Source organism: Littorina saxatilis, linkage group LG8 (genome assembly GCF_037325665.1).
Source record: "Littorina saxatilis isolate snail1 linkage group LG8, US_GU_Lsax_2.0, whole genome shotgun sequence".
NCBI lineage: Eukaryota > Metazoa > Mollusca > Gastropoda > Littorinimorpha > Littorinidae > Littorina > Littorina saxatilis.
The window spans coordinates 52,358,547-52,373,802 of NC_090252.1; the positions used below are offsets into that span (position 1 = coordinate 52,358,547).

Consider the following 15,256-nt stretch of genomic DNA (forward strand, 5'->3'; position numbering starts at 1 on the left):
TTTTTGGGAAGTATTTTATTGTGCAATAATAATGATTTTTTTGTTTTTTGTTTGTTTGTTTTTGTTGTTGTTGTTGCTGGTAACATATCAATCAATCAATCAATGACGCTTATATCGCGCATATTCCGTGGGTACAGTTCTAGGCGCTCTGCAGTGATGCCGTGTGAGATGAAATTTTATACGGCCAGTAGATTGCAGCCATTTCGGCGCATATTTACCTTTCACGGCCTATTATTCCAAGTCACACGGGTATAGGTAGACAATTATTAACTGTGCCTAAGCAATTTTGCCAGGAAAGACCCTTTTGTCAATCGTGGGATCTTTAACGTGCACACCCAATGTAGTGTACACGGGGGGAGGGTTCGGACACCGAAGAGAGTCTGCACACAAAGTTGACTCTGAAATAAATTTCCGCCGAACCTGGGATCGAACTCACGCTGACAGCGGCCAACTGAATACAAATCCAGCGCGCTACCAACTGAGCTATATCCCCGCCCCAATATATATCAGATAATCAGAATATTACTCTGTCTCGTGGGCGAGAACTGCGTGTAAACAATTACCTGGTTGTTTTTTGCCACGTAAATAAAGAATTTGTCTTGTATTGCCTTGTCTTGTCTCTCTGTTTGCGACATACCACAGTTTCTTTCGTCACTTCCATCGGCGCAGTCCATCCTTCCATCACAGCGATCGGGGTTCCAGATACAAACGTCATTCTCGCACTTCCACCACGTGGATGAACATGTCCAATTCGCTATAAATAATTAGGGAAGGAAAATAGCAATTATCCAATAAACAAATTAAAAGAGGATAAAATACGGTTGTACCGTAAGTCAAGCCTTGCGAATCCCCTCCACTATTCTCTCTCTCTCTCTCTCTCTCTCTCTCTCTCTCTCTCTCTCTCTCTCTCTCTCTCTCTCTCTCTCTCACACACACACTCACTCACACACACACACACACACACACACACTCACACACACACACACACTCACACACACCCACTCACACACACCCACTCACACACACACACTCTCTCTCTCTCTCACACACACACAGTCACAGACACAAACACACACACACACACACACACACACACACACACACACACACACACACAGTGAACCCAATCCTACTTAACCAAATGCCTTATGCTGCCCTCACACAATGCCGAATTGCCCGTGCAAATAGAATTCGCCAATAAATCGCAATGATCAAGATATGGTCGCAAGATATATTCGTCTGTTGTTGCGAACATAATGCTGTTCTCACACAGTGCCGAATTGCCCTTGGGAGTAGAATTCGCCAATAAATGGTCACAAGACATTCGTAAATGTTCTAAAGTATTCGCCACCATTCGTCTGTTGTTGGTGAACATTAGGAACATGCTCCTTAAATTCGCAAGGAAGGCATATTTTTCACTTTTTAGCAACAATACTCGCAAGTATCCTCAAGCCATTCGTAATCATCGCAATGCATTCGCAGCGTTAGGAAGGCATACGCAACCATTCGTTAGGTCTTGTCCTAACGAATGATGCGAACATCTTGCTAATGGTTGCGAATTCATAATAACAATGCGAATGGCTCACGAATTTCTTGGCAATCCATAAGAATGTTTCGAAAGCCTTAAGCCTGTTTCTAACCAGACGAACCTTTGGTTCGCCGAACTAAGGTTCGTGAACCATGGTTTGTGTCTTAACTAGGTGAACTTGTTCGGCGAACTCAAGGTCTAGTTCGTCCAGTTAAGACACGAAACCTGGATCGTCGACAAACGAGGGGAGCTCACCCCGAGTCGACAATAAAAGCAAGTAAGTTATTCCCCTTCCGAGAATGGCTGCCTCCATGACGAAATCACCGATTGAGTGGTAACTTCGTGCTGGTTGTCGATTTGGGTCTCTCCTTCCCACTTGATCATGGTGCACGAAGCCTGGTAATCTTGAACTTAGTGTGTTAAATTCATGGGTCAGAATCGAGTAGCATACTTTACTTATTTTTGATACAAGTACCTGTAATCAAGCCAAAGAACTGTTATCGTGAAATTAATTGACGGATTAAGCTCCAAACCTAAGCATAATTAGGGACTTCAATTACACGACAAAGTTGCCTCCCCTGTCCGCTGACACGGATAATTCCTTCTTTGACGCATGTAAACGAAATGCATTCGTACAGTTCATCGGAGTTCATTCCTTGACTTCAAAGGGATCTAAAAGACTTGTTATGATTACAAGTGCAGGTTCTCCAAATTTGTAGGCTTGAATGCCTCTGAATTATGAGCTATGAATTTAACACATTCTTCTTCTTCTTCGTTCATGGGCTTAAGACTCCCACGTTCACTTGTGTTTTAAGCACGAGTGGATTTTTACGTGTATGACCGTTTTTACCCCGCCATTCAGGCAGCATACGCCGATTTCGGGGGAGGCATGCTGAGTATTTTCGTGTTTCTATAACCCACCGAACTCTGACATGGATTACAGGATCTTTTCCGTGCGCACTTGGTCTTGTGTGTACACACGAAAGGGGTTAAGTTGACCTGGGAAATCGGAAAAATCAGGCGGCAGCGACCGGGAAATTTAACATATTAAAGTTCAAGATTACCCGAAGCCTTCTATGCCATTTACCCTCCTGTGTTGAAGGTTATAAATTGATTCGAGAAAATAACGTGACTGGTATGCGCTAATCATTGTGTCTACCGTGGAGCCATCGGGGTTCTATGGGAAATGTGTGTGCGTGTCTGTCTGTCCACGTGTGTGTTTGAGCTCTTTTCGGGCACAGAATATGAGTTTGGGGGTTGAGTGAAGAGGGAGACCTAAAAAAAAAAAATAAAAAAACAAACAAGAAGGGCAAAGCCCATACGACTCACATGCTTGACCTTGACCTTTACATGACCTTCAGGGTCAAGGTCAAATAACTAAACCTAGCAATGACATCATACACTAAGAACTGCTTTACACATTTTTCCTACCAAAATACATGTGACCTTGACCCAAGGTCAAGGTCATCCAAGGTCATGCAACACAAAGCTGTTAATTCAAGACATAGGAAGTACAATGGTGCTTATTGGCTCTTTCTACCATGAGATATGGTCACTTTTAGTGGTTCACTACCTTATTTTGGTCACATTTCATAAGGGTCAAAGTGACCTTGACCTTGATCATATGTGACCAAATGTGTCTCATGATGAAAGCATAACATGTGCCCCACATAATTTTTAAGTTTGAAAAAGTTATCTTCCATAGTTCAGGGTCAAGGTCACTTCAAAATATGTATACAATCCAACTTTGAAGAGCTCCTGTGACCTTGACCTTGAAGCAAGGTAAACCAAACTGGTATCAAAAGATGGGGCTTACTTTGCCCTATAGATCATATATAGGTGAGGTATTCAATCTCAAAAACTTCAGAGAAAATGGGAAAAATGTGAAAAATAGCTGTTTTTTAGACAACATTTATGGCCCCTGCGACCTTGACCTTGAAGCAAGGTCAAGATGCTATGTATGTTTTTGGGGCCTTGTCATTATACACCATCTTGCCAAATTTGGTACTGATAGACTGAATAGTGTCCAAGAAATATCCAACGTTAAAGTTTTCCGGACGGCCGGACGGACGGACGGACGACTCGGGTGAGTACATAGACTCACTTTTGCTTCGCATGTGAGTCAAAAAACCTACTCAGGATTTTGGTTCTTTTTATCACAATTTTTAAATTTCAAGTTATATCAGAAATGTTCTATTTGCACTGATACACTGGAATCCCTTGTGGGTGTATTGCTTTTAGGGTCTACGAGTAGTACTACTGAACCAAAATCATCCTGTTTCTTTACGTTTTGAGCAATTGGTCTTTGTTTTAGTTTTTTTACCATTTGATTCCTCTTCATTCTTCTCAGAAAAAAGCTTCCATTGCGATAAACAAAACATGACTGGATAGACGTTTTCTTGGAGAACGTCTGTAAACAAACATTTAAAGTAGGAGGACGATATGGAACGTACGATAAAAGGATATTATGTGCTTTGGCCTTCTGTCTCATCATTTATAAATGTTGCCCTTCAATCACACACACACACACACTTTTGATCCAGCTCTAACTATATTTTGTAAGGCTTTATTCAGGTGTGTCTCTTGTTCTTAAACATCCGATTTCTAAGCAAATGTCTGTGCTGAGAATATGAACATAAATGTCAGCCGCCTTTTTATTATGAAATAATGTTCATTTGTGTTCCAAACACTTCCGAAGAATACTTGTTGGTGTGTCTTCAGTCGCCCTGACATCATCACAACTCGACCCTGTCCTGCAAAAATACAAATATATACAGGGTGACATCCAAACATTCAACCCAAACAAATGCTTATTTCTTTTACATCTGTTGACCGAATTAGTTATCATTTGGTGTTCTTTAACTTCAGCTATACATTACAAAGGTAAACACAGTTGCAAGTTCATAGGTTAAATAGAGGGGTACTTTGGAATACTTTTGAGAGAAGATTACAAAATCGGACCATGAAACCTACAACAAGAAGGGCAAAGCCCACACGACTCACATGCTGAACAGACCTTGATCTTTCTTTCAGAATAATTTTACAATAAAACTGAGAAAAACAATATTTATTCAGTAAAGAAAATAATTACAGAAAACTAATGCCATTGTGAGTTGCACATTCAGTAATTGCATCCAAGTTATGGTGCATACTGTGTCAAAAGGTTCTCCATCCTAAAATGCTAATCGCTGGTCATTAGGGGATCGAGTCGAACAAGGAACGTCAGTTCTCCGACTTCTCTCATTTTTGACAAATATCAGTTTAACTCAAACTGACCTGGAACTTGAAGATATGTAACCTAATGTGAGTTATTATGAAAATATAATGTATTTCCCTCACACATATGTAGTTTTGGAAGAGTTATTTTCAATAGTTCAAGGTTAAGGTCACTTCAAAATATATACATTTCAACTTTGAAGGACCCTGTGACCTTGACCTTGAAGTGAGGTCAAGTTGCCAAACATGTTTCTGAAGATCTAATGTATTTCCCTCACACATATGTAGTTTTGAAAGAGTTATTTTCAATAGTTCAAGGTCAAGGCCACTTCAAAATATATACATTTCAACTTTGAAGGACCCTGTGACCTTGACCTTGAAGTGAGGTCAAGTTGCCAAACATGTTTCTGAAGATCTTGTAACCATACACCATCAGGCCACAATTGGTGTTGATAGACTTAATAGTGTCCAAGAAATATACAATGTTAAAGGTTTCACAGACGGACGTGGGGGACGGACGCCCGGACGCCCGGAAGGACAGGCGGACGATGTCGGTGAGTATATAGACTCACTTTTGTAAGTATAATGTATGTCCCTCACACATATGTAGATTTGGAAGAGTTACCTTCCATAGTTCAAGGTCAAGGTCACTTCAAACTATGTATACAATCCAACTTTAAAGGACCCTTGCGACCTTGACCTTGAAGCAAGGTCAACCAAACTGGTGCCCAAAGATAGGGCTTACATTGCCCTGTATAGCATACATAGCTAAGGTTGCCATTCTCGATAACTTCAGAAAAAAATGCGAAAATGTGAAAAATGGTCGTTTTTAAGACAACAATTACGGCCCCTGTGACCTTGAACTTGAAGTGAGGTCAAGTTGCCGCACATGTTTTTTGAGATCTTGTAACCATACACCATCAGGCCACATCAGGTGTTGATAGACTTAATAGTGTCCAAGAAATATCCAACGTTAAAGTTTTCCGGACGGACGGACGGCGGGACGGACGGACGGACGACTCGGGTGAGTACATAGACTCACTTTTGCTTCGCATGTGAGTCAAAAATGATTAAACTTTGTGGAATGGTGCTGAAGAAAGTGAAGTTCATGCACAATAACTATGAAGATAGTCACTGAACTCAAATAACGGGAGAAATGACCTCTTCATTGTAGAGTCACACTTGCGCAAAACTCATTCATGAAATGAACGTAAGTCTTTATGGGGATGCCCTGCTCCGGTCTGTTATTGCTTTATACAAGTCACTAATTGTCTAAGGTTGTGTATGGTACACAACGTTCTTCAAATAACCCCAATTCTCAAGGGTAACAATCTTGTAGGCTTAAATCGTTAGTTAGTCTACCGCTCCATTTAAAACCTTGAACTGTTGAGTCCATCCCCGAATTCGGATTCTCTTTTTTTGAAAGTGCACATACGTCAGACCATTTCAACTGCAAACTTGCAACTTTTGGGCCCAGTCATGCCTGAGCTGGCAATAATGTACACCAAATATGAAGTACACGAAATTCACTAAACTTTCTTTTAGACAACACAGTTAGCCATCCTGCATGCATCTGACTCAAAAAATCTCACACACAGATATGGGGAGGAGGAAACTGGTGTCTGCAACCAACAAAAGAGCATAATTGTAAAGTTATGATGTTGCGCTATATAAATGCTCATTTATTGACTCACATGCGAAGCAAAAGTGAGTCTATGTACTCACCCGAGTCGTCCGTCCGTCCGTCCGGCCGGCCGGCCGGCCGTCCGGAAAACTTTAACGTTGGATATTTCTTGGACACTATTCAGTCTATCAGTACCAAATTTGGCAAGATGGTGTATGATGACAAGGCCCCAAAAAACATACATAGCATCTTGACCTTGCTTCAAGGTCAAGGTCGCAGGGGCCATAAATGTTGCCTAAAAAACAGCTATTTTTCACATTTTTCCCATTTTCTCTGAAGTTTTTGAGATTCAATACCTCACCTATATATGATATATAGGGCAAAGTAAGCCCCATCTTTTGATACCAGTTTGGTTTACCTTGCTTCAAGGTCAAGGTCACAGGAGCTCTTCAAAGTTGGATTGTATACATATTTTGAAGTGACCTTGACCCTGAACTATGGAAGATAACTGTTTCAAACTTAAAAATTATGTGGGGCACATGTTATGCTTTCATCATGAGACACATTTGGTCACATATGATCAAGGTCAAGGTCACTTTGACCCTTATGAAATGTGACCAAAATAAGGTAGAGAACCACTAAAAGTGACCATATCTCATGGTAGAAAGAGCCAATAAGCACCATTGTACTTCCTATGTCTTGAATTAACAGCTTTGTGTTGCATGACCTTGGATGACCTTGACCTTGGGTCAAGGTCACATGTATTTTGGTAGGAAAAATGTGTAAAGCATGTGAGTCGTATGGGCTTTGCCCTTCTTGTTATTATTATTATTTAAGTTATTGAGACATCCCAGTGCACTAAGGGATTTATAGAGCAAATCGAGAAAATTCATTATTGAACGAAGCGCATAGCGCTGAGTTCAATAATTATTTTCGAGATTTGCTCTATAAATCCCTTAGTGCACTGGGATTGTTTCAATAACGATATTGTCAGTACCGCCATAGAAAAAAGAAGATTCCAAACGCACATTTTGCAACGCGCATTTGGATAGGAATAACTGTGTGGTCAGGTTGTGTACAGTAAAGATCTACTTTTGTGTGGTGTGTCTCAAGTGTGTCGTGCTTTCGTCACACGCATTTTAATTTCTGTTGGTAAATTCCAGTGTAGCGTTAATCTGAACAGTGATGATCTTTCAGAGAGACCTCATTTGAACTCGGAGAAAGGACTGTGCTCGAGTCATTATTTGCGATTCGAAACCTCCAGTCGAGCTTCGACGGATTGACTGTGCGGAGTGACTCCCCTTGAATTGACTCGAAGCGGGACTCGACTGTTCGCACATTTTCAAAACAAATGTGGCATATTTCTCGTGTTGTATCTTCACTCATCGGGGAGTCTGATACTAAATATGAACGGTAAGAATGCTCTGAACCATACACGTATTACATCCCCATCGTTTTTTAGTTCACATTTGCCCAACATGTTAATTTGCTGAGCGGGGTTAATGTCGTCTGCTAGGCTACCTCAGTACCTGGGCAATCGAACCACTGCAGCCTGCACTGAGTCTGCATGCATGAGGCAGGCTGTTAATAAGCCTTATATATGGTAAGAACGTTCTGAACCTTACACGTTTTCGATTACGATTGTTCTTGCCTTGAAATAATAATTCGGAAACCATTCATTTACTGAACTGATGTAGTCGTATTTCTGTGTAGTCTGCTACAGAGTCGATCGAGTCAGTCTTCCAAACTGGTCTAGCTGGTACGTTATCGGAATAACACTTGTGTTTTCTGTTAGCCGCTGGGAATTGTATACTAACTCATCATTTGGTAATGTGGATGATAAGCTACATGCCACTAACACGGCATATGAGAAGAATTTATGCAAGTCGGCGAAAATTAGATGAAACACAGCGGCTTCTATTTTTAGATCACTGGCACTTGCACAGGCACATGCAATTTGTCAGAAAAAAAACCACTTCTGCTTTTATTGAGAAGCAGGGAATTTATGGTCATTTGGTATTGTGGAGAATATAAGCTACATGTCATTAATTAATTCTGAGGATGAGAGCACAGTCTCGCTTAGGCAAAGGGCGGAAGAATACGCTCTGTGGAAAAGTTAGCGCACTCCAAGAGTGCGCTAACAGTTTTAGCGCATCGCCATTAGCCAATCAACTGGTTCACATCAGTCATGTGACACCAGTACTTACTGACAATTATTATTATTATTATTATTATTATTATTATTATTATTATTATTATTATTATTATTATCATTACTTCCTGTATGACCGTTTTTACCCCGCCATTCAAGCAGCATACGCTGATTTCAGGGGAGGCTTGCTGGGTATTTTCGTGTTTGCATAACCCATTGAACTCTGACATGGATCACAGGATCTTTTCCGTGCGCACCTAGTCTTGTGCTTGCGTGTATACACGTAGGGGGATGAGGCAATAACAGTTCTGCACATAAGTTGTCCTGGGAGATCGAAAACATATTCACCCTTAACCCACCAGGCGGCCGAAGCCTGGACTCACGAACTTCCTATTAGGAGGCCGATGTCTTGTCCACTACGCCACTGCGCCCGTCTAATTAAAGTACAACACACACACACACACACACACACACACACACACACACACACACACACACACACACACACACACAGACGCGCGCACACGCCCACACACACACACACACACACACAGACGCGCGCACGCGCCCACACACACTCGCAAAAAGAACTAGTCTGCATTGCAAAAATGAAGATGAATAGCATGCATTATGCTGAAGAAGGCAAATACGTCTGATTTTTTTGCATTTGAACAAATGATGCAAACAACGCTTCATAGTTCATACCTTGTTCATTGTCTGTTCTGCACCATGGGCTGGCGTATATCTTTAAATTATCCTTGATATCCTTGCAGTAAAAACTGCAAGAGATCAAAATCAGATAACGCCATGAAATTCTACCACATGCAGAAGCAAAACACAAGAATGCACAGACTTTTTTTTTATGTTAACCAGTCTCAAAAATGTCATGACATTTCCCCGAACAGCTTCAATACGAAAGTATGCCCTGGCATTTGTTATCATTGCGGGCATAGAGAACGGAAAAGAAATAATAGCTTAGAAACTATTGGAGGTTGTGTTGGTTTGCTGCAATTGAATAGATAAAAACCCATGCATCCTTAACATTTTCTACCTTCCCCATGTTGATAATTTTGTTGTTGTTGCGGAGATCAGCTGTGCTGCAGCAGGACACTCAGAATTGTAGTAACTGTAAAGTAACTGTGTATGAACACGCTGGAATGCAGGCGTTAGATGGACGTTACAGGAAGCGACTGAAGCTAAAAGTCTGAGCGGATATATCCGTACTGGTCAGATAGAGCCATATGAGTGGGTACGGATATATTCGTACCACGGAGACAAAGAGTTAAAAGGCAGTCCTTCCCATGCAAACGATTTGGCTCACTCTGACCTGGCAAGGCTTTTACATAGAATAAGACCACCCCTGACCTGCGGCACATACCAAATATTTACAAGTGCTTTGTGTGAACAGTAAAAAAAATAAATGTTTTCCTTTTTGCGAATTCATTCCATTAAACACAAAAAACCACAATTCATCATATTCCAGCTGAGCAGAACGGCTTTCACAATTATGACTGGGCCTTTAAATGTATGTTCCTCACCATATTACCCAGCATATCAGACACCGCATGTTTGACTAGGTTTTTACATGGGAACAGCAAGACTATACAGGGTGGTCAAAAAAAGCTCCCTATTTTCTTTTTAATCACATTTTTGACTGCTAAAAAAAAAAAGATATCAAAAAGGAAATAGGGCGCTTTTTTTTAGACACCCCTTTTTACATCCGACTTCTTTTGGTGGAGATTCAAATTATAGACACATGTGAAGTTCTATAAGCAAAAGGTTCCCACTATGCACTGCCACAGAACACAACCAGGTTATTAATGTGCGGTACAGTGTATATGTTCAAGTAAAAGGATGCCCTTATTTTGTTTAATTGGAGCATCTGTGATGTCTGACATTTTTGTTCAAACGGTAATTAAGGAACGTATGTTAAAGCTCTAATAAGGACAGTTTGTCTTGTCAAAAGCCTCATGCATATTCCTTCCTCCCCATGCAAGACTTTCTTTTATTTGAATATCTGTGTTTAGTACAAAAATCAAACAAAAAGGTCGCACTCTGCATAGTGACAAAAATCGCAAGTTTACACAAAAAAACTCTCACTCTTTATGGGGAGAAAGACCCTGACTGTTGCAGTATGTTATGCATTTGTTTTGAACAAATCTGACATTGTGTACTTGAATTCTACAATTCGATCAGTTCTGTGTGTTTAAAAAGGTACCTTGATCATTCTGACATGCTCTTGCTCAAATCACATCCCAGACAATAGTGTAGACTCCATTGATAGACGCTGTGGTGCATGGGAGAACTGAATTCTGAGGAAACGAAAAAATTACACACTGAGGAAGAAGTCACAACAACATTTGCAGCAACAACAGGCTATGTAATTGTATTCAAAGAACACTTAAATAAGGTAAAAGGAAAATCAGTGTTGTGTCAGTAAATTTGATTTGGGGGAGATGGGAGGATTGGGGTGGGGGTTTAGAGGCGGGGATAGAAGGATAGCTAGGAACCGGGGAAGGTGGGGTGGCTAACACAGTTTGATTATTCAGCATGGCCATTTAGATGTAAGGCCAAAAAAAAAAATAGGTCTGTTTACGGTAACATAGGCCAAAAAAATAGGGTCGGTAGGTCGGGATTGTTTTTTTTTTTTTTTTTTTTTTTTTTTTCCCAAAAAACCATATTTTTACGTTATTTTGCCAAAAAAACAAGATTTTTTTTTTTTTCCCCCCAAATGCCCAAAAAAAGTCTAGGGTCGCGCGAAAAAACTAGGGTCGGTCGGGTTACCGTAAACAGACCTATTTTTTTTTTTGGCCTAATGACTGGTACAATGTTTAATTTATCTAAAAAGGCAGCAACTCTGTAATCAGGGGTGGGACACTCTTGTGATGAAAAAAGAGGAAATCCCTTTTTTCTAGCGGGGTTTGGGGGCGTACTCTCCTGTTTTTTTAAAAAAAATGGTACGTTAAAATCTGTGCAATCTGGTGCATTTTGAGACTAAAATTCAACTCGTTCGGAGCAGGTAAAAAAGACATTCTCCTCCCCCCCAAAACAAAACCCAACCAAACATAAAAAACACTTTCACACAACAATGGTAACATTGTAATGGTGCATTTTTACGTAATGAACCATGTATCCATAATCCAATACTGGCAATAGTATGATCCAAGTGACGCCCCAATGCATTGACGCTCAACATGACTATGTTATCAGGAGTTTTCAGTCAGCACAATTTAACTCTCAAACCTCCAGTGTTCTGTTCCATCTTCACTTCTCTCCATATCATTCAGTCAACAAGTTATAGATACTGTGATAAAATGGGACGCAGAAAAATAGATTACTCCAGCGGAATTCGCGGAAAAGTTCCTCCCCTGGTAATGCATTATGTGAACCAACTTCTACATAAACTAAATAAAGATCAGTTTAAAAAGTTACCTCTTTCATTCTGGAATCGTTTTGGTCCCATCACAGCTCAGACGCAGACTCAATGGACAGATACTGTAGTGATGAAAAAAACACCAGCATTTTAAGGGAGAACAAGAATTATGCAGAGAGGAAAAACAGTAATGAGTAACAACAACAGCAACAGCACACGTCAATACTCTTACTCCACAATGACTGATTCAGTACCTGAATCCCAGTGAAGTGCAAGTGATCCAAATTACTGATCTAAAAACAGAGAGAGAGAGAGAGAGACAGACAGAGAGAAAGAGACAGAGACAGACAGACGGACAGGCAGAGACAATGTGAATGTGTGTGTGTGTGTGTGTGTGTGTGTGTACATGGGAAATGTAGTGCCATTGGAAACAAACACTTGCTTCATTTAAACATCAACAGTTATACAACATAAGAGGCACTAGAAAAGTTGTACATGAAAATATATGTTGCTCTTGCTGATGAAAAAAGAGCAGGGGGAGAGGGTCGATGTTGCTTGCACTTGCAGATAGTATGCACTAACATCCAGCGGTTTTTCTGGGTGTACTGTAACCCTGTAATGTTTAAGCAGAAATGTTTGTGGATCACGTTAGGCTTCTGCATTTAGATCAGTTTGAGTATTTACAATATTACCTGGATCATTGCGGCATCCTCTTGATCTCATTACATTTGAGACTTTGATTTATAGACTCCATGGGCAGACGCTGAAGTTATTACAAGGGCATTCTGAAAAAATGACAATACAAATGCAGAGAGGTAGAACTTTACATTACACTTACAGAAGCAACAACCAGAGAGCTGATTTATACAGGGGGAGAGAGAGAGAGAGAGAGAGAGAGAGAGAGAGAGAGAGAGAGAGAGAGAGAGAGAGAGAGAGAGAGAGAGAGAGAGAGAGAGAGAGAGAGAGAAAGAGAAGAAGAAGTAAAATAAGAAAAAGAGAGCATAGAAAGAGAGAGGGGGTGGGGGATGGGGCAAAGGGAGTGTGTAATGTGAAGAGAGGAAGGGGAAGAGCAATGGAAAATGAAACTCTCAGTACTTTAAATTTATATTAGTAACAGTTATGGAACTGTTTGAGCACTCCCCATAACCACAAACAAGGTACAGACGGCAACATATGTTGCACGGAAGGGTGGGGGTAGTTGGACTGGAGAGTGTTGTTATGGGTTTAGGGTGGTGCTGCGGCGGAGTGTGTATGTAACTTGATAATAATAAGCATGATCAGTTAGAGCTAACATCTTCATCTTCACAGACATAAATTGCACAATGAATTCACCAGCATGTACCTTTATTTTTGCCCTTGAGTTAGGTAGAAGACAATGTTGAGTGGTGAACGCAAGTTGTATTGCTCACTGGGTCATCCTGCGGTCCGTCCCCTTTGATCTGGAAATTGCACCAGCACAAACAAACACAATGTTATGAGCTCAAACAGCCTGCATGGTCAATCATGAATCTAAGAACACAAACACGTGTCTGTACTGTCAAGATCTAATTGAAAACGAGATCATTACTTGAGGACTGGGTGGCCGAGTGGTAACGCACTTGCGCTCGGAAGCGAGAGGTTGCGAGTTCGACCCTGGGTCAGGGCGTTAGCAATTTTCTCCCCACTTTCCTAACCTAGGTGGTGGGTTCAAGTGCTAGTCGTTCGGATGAGACGAAAAACCGAGGTCCCTTCGTGTACACTACATTGGGGTGTGCACGTTAAAGATCCCACGATTGACAAAAGGGTCTTTCCTGGCAAAATTGTATAGGCATAGATAAAAATGTCCACCAAAATACCCGTGAAAAGTAGGATATGCGCCGGAATGGCTGCGATCTGCTGGCCGATGTGAATGCGTGATGTATTGTGTAAAACAATTCCATCTCACACGGCATAAATAAATCCCTGCGCCTTGAATATGTGCGCGATATAAATTGCATAAAATAAAATAAAAAAATAAAAACATAAATCCCTGCGCTTAGAACTGTACCCACGGAATACGCGCAATATAAGCCTCATATTGAATGATTGATTGGAATTCAATGAAAATCTAGCAGTCAATGAAGCAGATTTTTTTGCATTTGAACAAATGATGCAAACAACGCTTTATAGTTCATACCTTGTTCATTGACTGTTCTGCACCATGGGCTGGGGTGTATATCTTTAAATTTGCTCAAAATCAGATAACACCATGAAATGCTACCACATGCAGTAGCAAAACACAAGAATGCACAAACTTTTTTCACGTTAACCAGTCTAAAAAATGTCATGACATTTGCACGAACAGCTTCTATACGAAAGTATGCCCTGTCATTTGTTATCGTTGTGGGCATAGAGAACGGAAAATAAATAATAGCTAATAAACTATTGTCTGTTGTGTTGGTTTCCTGCAGTTCTCCCATGCACCACAGCGTCTATCAATGGAGTCTACAATATTGTCTGGGATGTGATTTGAGCAAGAGCATGTCAGAATGATCAAGGTAATTTTTCAATTTCAAACACACAGAGCTGATCAAACTGTAGAATTCAAGTACACAATTTTAAATTTTTTTTTAAATGCATAACACACTGCAACAGTCAGGGTCTTTCTTCCCATAAAGTGTGAGGTTTTCTTGGTAAAATTCCGACTTGTATCGCTATGCAGTGTGACTTTTTTGTTTGATGTTTTGCACTAAAGGCAGATATATCCTCTTGATCACATCACATTTGAGACTTTGACCTATAGACTCCATGGGCAGACGCTGAAGTTATTACAAGGGCATTCTGAAAATTGACACTTACAGAAGCAACAACCAGAGAGCCGATTTATACAGGGAGAGAGAGAGAGAAAGAGAAGAAGAAGTAAACGAAGAAAAAGAGAGCAGAAAAAAGAGTGAGGGGGGCGGGGGTGGGGCAAAGGGAGTGTGTAATGTGAAGGGAGGAAGGGGAAAGAGCAATGGAAAATAAAACTCTCAGTACTTCTAATTTATATTAACAGTTATGGAACTATTTGAGCACTCCCCATAACCACAAACAAGGTACAGACGGCAACACACGTTGCACGGAAGGGTGGGGGTAGTTGGACTGGAGAGTGTTATGGGTTTAGGGTGGTGCTGGGGCGGAGTGTGTATGTAACTTGATAACAATAAGCATGATCAGTTCCAGCTGACAACTATCTTGATCTTCATAAATTGCACAATGAAGTCACCAGCATGTACCTTTATTTTTGCCCTTGAGTTAGGTAGAAGACAATGTTGAGTTGTGAACGCAAGTTGTATTGCTCACTCAGTGGGTCATCCTGCGGTCCGTCCCCTTTGATCTGGAGATTGCACCAGCACAAACAAACAC

General features: G+C 40.8%; 1 long non-coding RNA gene across 1 annotated transcript; it reads right to left on the reverse strand.

Annotated features, from left to right (window-relative positions):
• Nucleotides 1-4,191: 4,191 nt before the first annotated feature.
• LOC138972369 (uncharacterized) lies at nt 4,192-14,105 on the reverse strand. The gene is made up of 6 exons (XR_011457579.1): nt 14,049-14,105; nt 13,236-13,332; nt 12,586-12,678; nt 11,953-12,015; nt 10,739-10,832; nt 4,192-4,281 (listed from the first exon to the last, which is right to left on the reverse strand). It is a non-coding gene; the product is annotated as an uncharacterized lncRNA (long non-coding RNA).
• Nucleotides 14,106-15,256: the final 1,151 nt, after the last annotated feature.